This window comes from Sebastes umbrosus, chromosome 10, assembly GCF_015220745.1.
Source record: "Sebastes umbrosus isolate fSebUmb1 chromosome 10, fSebUmb1.pri, whole genome shotgun sequence".
NCBI classification, from domain to species: domain Eukaryota; kingdom Metazoa; phylum Chordata; class Actinopteri; order Perciformes; family Sebastidae; genus Sebastes; species Sebastes umbrosus.
Window position 1 is genome coordinate 13,187,254 of NC_051278.1, and position 8,364 is coordinate 13,195,617.

The following is an 8,364-nucleotide window of genomic DNA, read 5'->3' on the forward strand; positions in this document are numbered from 1 at the left end:
CTATTAGTATACTAGTTTTAAACTTAAAATAAGAGAGTATGCTTTCAGTTTACTTTTTATGTACTTATCAGAGATATACTTAAAATTCAACTTACGTATACTTGGCCTCTACTGACAAGTATACAGAAAAGTCTAAGTATACTTGGCTTATGCGTACTTTTGATAGAGTAGCCTATTAGAGGGTGTGAGCGTTGATAAACGTATGTTTTGATATTAATTCACTTTAAATCTTAGAGAACTTTCAACGTTTTTGTAGTCTCCGTTCACCATTGAGGCATTTTTTTTTTTTTATCTCATCACAAAATATCTAGTCAAGTAGCAAAAGTCTCTTAACGTAATTTATAAATCATTGGCTAAGTACTATTAGTTAAAGAAAACTTACAAGTAGACTTGCAGTAAAAACTAATAAAATAGTAGTTTACTGAGAATATACTTTAAAGTGTACTTTCATAAACTAAAAAGTGGGCTACAAGTATATAACTAGTAAACTAACAGCATACCTATAAGTTCACTTGTAGTAGAGTTCACTTCATAATATAGTTGCAGTACAAAATACCACTTGAATGTAAACTAGTTGTGTACTCAAAGTTTGCTATTCTTACACTTATAGTACACTTAAAAGTTTACTTTTATAAACTAAAAAGTGGGGTCAATTTAGTCCCAAGAAGTATTGAAGTAGTACACTTAAAAGTATACTACTAGTACACTGATATTAGTATACTTACTACATAAAGTATACCTGGGAAATATACTTGAACTTTACTTCATTTTACTTCATAAAATAAAATTGAACCATCCTACTTTTTTGTAAAACACGAGAACAGGATTAAGATATATTGTACAAGATTTAACCAAAAGGCAAATAAACCCAAAGCACTCTTTAATGTGCAAAATTCAAAAGCCTTCTTTGCCATGACAACCTCACGTCACATGTGAGCACAGCTACCTTCATGATGAAACATATGTCAAACACTCAAACCCCTGATTCTAATGAGCCGCCTTCTGTCAAGAAATTGTGAAAACTTGCAGGATAGTATGACACGGATGTATCCTCAAATGTGTATGGACAACTCATTTCTGACATCAGCGAGCTTATAATATAATGAAATGATCAAAACACTTCTTGCATTTCAAGGTTAATTGCACTTATATTGTCTGATGTCATGCACCCTGCTAAGCAATTCAGATGTTTAAGTATCTATGATATGGGTAATTGATGGGGCTTGAATGAGCTTAAATCACTTTAAAAAGCATAAAGGGCATGTAACATGATACTGTCTGCAGTGAGTACGTCTGAGAAGCATCTGACACCCTGAGGCAGGGAGAGCAATAAATCCAAGTTGTTTTTTGACAGACTTGTGATAACAGATGGCAGCTTGCGTTCTCATGAATAACAGGGAGCACAGTAGACCCCGGCTCCTCTTAAAGTTGTATTAATAAAATTAAATTACTGGGAGCAGTTTGAAGGAGAGTGCGTACCGACGGGATGGCTGTCTGTGTTTGATACCCATCCTGCTTCTCTTTCTCTTTTACTTAATTACATATGCTCAGGGATCCCATTCATAATGGAGTTTCACTCTTACCAGGGAGTTCAGATTAGAAACACACTTCTGTAGCCGCTTTAATTGGACATCTCTGCAAACATAATACTGCTATTATATGCTTTTTGTTTTGCTCTTTATTTCCCCCCCCAGTCCCTGTTTTGTTTATCAGTTTTGATTCTTGGTGCCTTTATTACACAGTCGAAAGCCAATAAGTGGAAAAAAGAGAGAAGTAGAAGAATAAGAGAGGGGGCGTGATGCAGTAACGGTCCGTGATAAAACCACAGCACTATTTATTCCTATCACACCATGTGGAAATATGATAACTTACTTTATCTTCTTGTTAAAGTTCACATTTGTTTCCAGGGCCAACGGGTTGCCTATGGCGCCACCCTCTGGTCAATAAATAAATAAATAAATTCACTTTCACCCCTGTAACTCTCTTTTTCACACTTTTTCATCCGCTCGGCCGCGCTTATTTTTTAATAAAAGTGTAAATTGTAGTGAAACTGACTAAATTCGAATTTTGCCTAGGGCACCAAAGGGCTAGAGCCGGCCCAGTTTGTTTCATTAGATAGCCCATAGTCTATATGCTGCATATATGACATACTATGCAGATCCATGCCATTTCAAGTCCCAGTGCAGACAGTGTGAGACATGGCTGCATACAGATACATTCTCATAGCCTAAGGGAGCAAATAAGCTCTGCAGCTGAAGGTAATAACAGTCATCAGTGACCTTTAACAAAGAGTTGTACGATATCATGGAACCGAGGTAGGATTTAGTAGTTTCGCTTTTTAATTAGAGAATCATATCATCATCTTTTTTTCTCCGACAACAGCTCTCGCCCTAACACATGAATAACCGCAGTGAATAACAATGGCCCAGCTGTACCAATAGTATTCATTAATTTCTCACAGCATTTCACTTTAGTGTTCTTAATTTTATGCTCTTCTTTCCCATCCCACAGATCTTGTTTTTCTTTTTCTCTCCAGGCTCTTAGAAACAATCTCTTCACATTAATGGAAATTTAGACTTTTCCTGCCCTGATATAAGGCAAAATGATGCATTCAGACAGAACAAAAGTGACAAAAAAATCACATAAAGAAAGTTATGGACGAGTCATATAGTGAATATATTGTGCAACTATACATACTGTCTGTAAATTTAGTTATTATGTGATGTCATGTAAGTCCATCTATAACATTAAACTTTATTTATATAGCACTTTTCTAAACAGTAGTTCCAAAATGCTTCACAGTCAATAATAAAATGCATAATAGTACACAGCATGAAGCAGATACTCAACAATAAAAGCAATATAACAAACAAAACAGAATTAAAAGACAAATAAAACCAAAACCAAATGATTTGCAAGCTTATAAAACAACTTATAAAAACGCCAGCCTATATAAGTGGGTTGTTAAAAGTTTTTTAAAATGTGATACAGACTCAGCGTACCTGACAGAGGCAATTCCAGTGTTGGAGCTAAATTATTAAGAACAGGACCATAAAATATTTTATCTTTATATTGTATTGCAAGAGCGGATATTGTCAGCCAACAAATTAAATGCATTGTCAGTGAACATTTTAGTGATGTGTTCAGTATAAACATTGTAGTAGGTAATTTCTAGAAGCAACCCTGTCTCCTATAGAAATTATATGTTTCTATATAGAACATAAATGTAGCTCTTCAGTCACACAACATAATTGAACATAAGCTGGGCAGCTTTTACATCTGTCACCACAATGTAATTGGGAAAACAATTCAGTAATTTATAAACCTAATTTGTAGGAGACAGTGTTGCTAGGAGACAGAGGAGGAGGGTCGGTCAGGGAGATGTCAGTCACACCGCAGATTAAGTGAAAACACCTGTGTGGGTGGACAACAACTGCGCTGAGGCTTCAAAGGGATAACATAGTACTAGTTCAATCAAGACACTTAGTGTATGTGTAGCTGAGTAAGATTGAAAAGTGGCCACATTATACACCTGCATGACTATGATTGGATATGACCTGTCAGCTGGTAGCCAAGCAATTGGTGAATGAGCCAGTAACTGTGAAGCATGAAGCAGCTGATGCCAATCATACCAATTAGCAAGGTGCAGTTCATGTGGTGCATTTGTCGCATTTAAAAAACGAGCAATGTGTAATTATCTTCAAATTATGTGACAGTAAGGCATTTCACTGTGTGGTTTCGATGTTTACGCAACGTGATTGTTTACTGTATATAAGACATATGGCTGTGACAAGTCCTATATGCCTTTTCATTGCCATTTTGTTGCTCGGGCAGCAGCTTTGTTCTAAGTTTCTTGGACTTCCTGTCCAACAAATTCTCATACGACGGTTCAAATGATACAAATTATTCCTTCTTTTTCGTTCGTTTTGCTACGAATGTCCGCTCGTTGCATGCATTACAGTCTTTTCAAAATAAACTTTAAAACAACTTTAGGTTTAGGCAAGAAAACTACTTAGTTAGGTTTAGGAAAAGATAGATTTGGTTAGGATTAGGCAAGAAAACAACTTAGTTAGACTTCAGAAAAGATCATGGTTTGGCTTAAAATAACTCCGGAAGTGGCGTTACTTAAGCACGTAACTGACGCGACAAATAAATCAATGTTGACTTCTGGTTTCACACAAGACATGATGCTGATCTCCTGGGTGAAAGTCTGCTATTTTTTGACCCACCCATGCACCCCGACCTCCTCCCTATACGGCACTCGCAGCTATTTATATTCCCTGTTCATGATTACGTGGATTACATGATGGGATATGAGATATACACAAATTACAGTGCTTTACTTTTCGTAGGTATAGCTACGAACAGTGTATGAGAACAGCCTGTCCTGTGAGCTACTGCATTAACAAACATTGCAGCATGGAATATGAAGGGGCTAATTTACAATGTTTATGTTGTCAAGTTTGAAAAGGTTTATAGAGAGAAGCAGCTGTGTGAAACGGCCATGGACTCGTGGAATCATCAGCAAATAGGAGGCTGTGTATTCACCAGCAAAGTGCAGCCCTGGTTCAATACATCAATACATTTTCTTACCCAACAAGAAAGCACATCTCAGGGGTAAATCAATATATTTTTTTTCTAGCCCTTGTTTAAAGAAAGTATTTTGATGCACTCTAAAATCCCAATTTGCTTTAGGTGTTTAAGAGATTTATCAATGACACGATTCTCATTCCAAGCAATTCTTGGCTTATCAGTGAAGCTGCAGTATATCTGATAGAAGTATAAGCAGAGAGGATAGAGTAGTTCTTAGTCACGCTCTGCATGTGTGCATTCACTATGCATGCTGAGCCTGTAAATAACAGCATGGATCCGTGAAAATATATAGGTACATTGGAGACGTATGTGCATACACATGCACACACATAAACTCTGAAAGGTATAATCATTTCAGCTGTGATTCATTTTCTCTCATTGCCTCTAAGGCATGCAATTTATCCACCCAGAAGTAAAGCTCTCTCTGCAATAGCTATCCAAGAACTTGCATTATAATAAGGCAAATGGATCACATAAAACCACAGTCGATCCCGAACAGACAAAAAGAGCCCCATGAATATTCCTATTCTTGTCTCAGTTTAATATTTCATCATTGTGTGTCATTTTCAAAGGCAGAACTAATTGCTGACATTAATTACTAATTCCACTGATGACATTAGCACTGATAAGTGTGATGATGATCGGATTAGTCAAGCTGTATTATGCTTAAAGACCCAGAGCAAGATCACTAGTAAAAAAATGAGGGATAGTGATAGGCAGTGGTGGACGAAGTACTCAGATCTTTTAAGTAAGTAAAAGCACCAATACCACAGTGTAGAAATACTCTGTTGCAGGTTAAAGTCATGCATTCAAAGTAGGGCTGTCAAACGAATAAAATATTTAATCTCACATTAATCGCACATTTTTTATCTGTTCAAAATGTACTTAAAGAGATATGCTACAACCTCTGAAAGACCGATTGCAAAGCCGAACTGCAAAACACTGATCAGTTCAATGACTGTACAAACCAAAACATGGGCTTGTTGAAGTGTTGCACCACTATTAAATACAGGCCTGCTAATTATTTGATGAGGTGCAAGAGACACAGAAGTGGCAGTTATCTGAACATAGGCCTGCTTCACCATTAGGTAGCCTGCTTTATTTCATGTATAAAATATAATATATATATATAATATAATATAGAAATATTTTATCAATATTACTATAAATCAATCAAACAATCTATTTATATATTTTGGAATTCAAACACATTGGAAATGGTTGTTTTTCTTGTTCCTAATGTGCAAATCGAACCGAAACTGTGACCCAAAAACCGCAATACAAACCGAACCGAGGGCTTGTTTGCACCACTAATTACCACCAAAATGTACTTAAAGTACCAAAAGTAAAAGTACTCATTATGTGGAAAGTCCCATATCAGAATCATGTATATTATATTATCGGATTATTGATGCTTTAATGTTGCAGATGGTAAAAGTAGGGCTAATTTTCATGACTTAGCTGGATATCTTGTGGATGTTTTCAAAATAATACTTTTAACCTAAAAGGCAATAATAAGATATTCTATCTCCTGATATATTATGATTTATGACGGATTGTATTATGTATTACTGACCACACACATGCTTTGACAAATGACAAAAATTTAATTGAAAGACCTTTAATGTGCCTTTCCATGTGTCCTCGGTGACTCCCCATGTCTCACTCTCCTAGACTGAAACTATAAGTGAGGTTGTTTTGTGATTTCGGTGAACTGACCCTTTATGCTGAACCCTCTACATGTCTCCAGCCAATAGAGGTAATGGATATGTTTTGCAGCAAATAGTTAGGTTGTTGTGACAAAAAATTGTATAAAGCGTGGCTTTAACAGGTTTATGCCGTTGATCTTAATGAAACAACATAGGACATACACCAGGGCAGATGCAAACTGATCAGTACTACTACTGTTTTACTGAAGTAGTTGAAAAAAAAAGTTTTTGTCATGTCAAAATTCTATATACAGTATTTTTAAAATGTTAGCGTCATCTATTTATCTCCAAATTTTGACACACTATAAAAAAAATTCATCAAAAAATTGCATGAGGAAGATGCACATTTTCTCACACAGTTTTTGTCTTATATACACAGGTTATACAGAAACTTTGGAAAATGGTAGAGTAGGTCAAGTACATCCCTGATTGGCAGTAGTATCTGATAACCACCTCCATGATCCAGTCTCTTTTCCACTAACAGCTGACAACCAACTAAAAATATGATCTACTGTGCACTGAGTAGGAACCAACAGGGCCAAGATGACTATACGTCAAGACCTCGACCGTTTTTTTTGTGTTACTGCTGCCAATCCATAAACTCCAGTGTCAGACCCAGAGACAAATCTGGCCACGGCTTGCTTCACAATGAGAAGCTCTGTTTGAATTTTGACAGCTGACATTTTAATCTCAACACGGCCGGGTCCACTGAAGCTGTTTCTCGTCTTACATGAAACCACCTTGTCTTATTACAGGCTATCAAAGTTCTGCTCAGACAAAAGACTGATGTTGCGAACAAGTAAAGAATAATATGTGTCAAAAGAAGTTATGAGAATTTGTAAGCAAGATCAAAACCTGTTTCCAACCACACTACCTGTGTGTGTTAATTATAGGTATACGTTTGATTACTGTATGGCATTGATCCAACCGTAAACAGTACAGTGTTGTGATTTCAACAGAGCCAGATGATATTTAACATTCTTAGCAGGTGCAGCTCAATGTCAGCCCACTTCAAGACAACTTCAGTGGCTCAACATTATTCCTTTAGAGCAGTGACTGCCAACGTTTTAAATAGTGATCCTTTAATGTGAAGCTATGTCTACTCTTCGTCACAGACCTCATGATGTAAGCAGTTCTCTGAGGAGTGATTTCCCGTCACTTACTGTTTCTTTTGAATAGTTTTAGAGGCCTCTAGAGGTAAAACTATACGGTAAATAACAAAGACGGGTTAGAAAAGGAAGGTAGTTTAAACAAACAAACAGAATTCTGTTTGTGGACCATAATTTACATTTTCTGAAGCCAAACAGTTTCCTTAGTAGTTTAATAGTACTTCGCCTACTAGTACTTTGTTTTCTGTGTTCACAAACATAAAGAACCTGTTTCCAATGACTTACATCCCTTTACTACTAGCCTAAAACGAGACTGTGCAACTTTTGATAGAAGAAATACTCCAATTTTCTTCTTACGTATGAAAAGTTGAATTCATAAACAATTAAACGCACCATTGCTGAGTTCAGTTCTCTCAGATATTTTACTGTGGTCTGGTATCCACTAGTTTATTGTGGCTAATGTTAGCAAATATGTTCTTATGTAAGCTACGTTAGCAAATCATTAGGTCATTGTTGTATAATGCATATTACTGAGTCAGTTGGCGGACTTCATGACTCTTTCCAATTTTTTAGCCTGTGTTACAATAGCATTGCATTTTAGGTATTTGCTAAAATGTAGTTTAGTATTTAGCATTATCCCAAAACGTTACATAGTCTCGTTTTAGCAGACTTTCAAATGAGGAAAAATGTTAAAAATGCAGTTGTTTGAAAACATTATTTAAATTTAAATTCATAATAACTGTGACTTTCTGACTACAAACTGAAGCAAATATGTCTCGTGAACTCAGCATTTGCTTGGCTTTAAAGCAGCAACTGCAAAGATTTTCATTTAAATAAATGTCTGTCACTATCTATAGCCAAACGAGGTAGCACAATGGTGATTGAGCCTGTGGCCCGCTGATGAAAGTAAAATTAAGTACAGTATATATTTGCAGTATTATGAACTGGGTGTC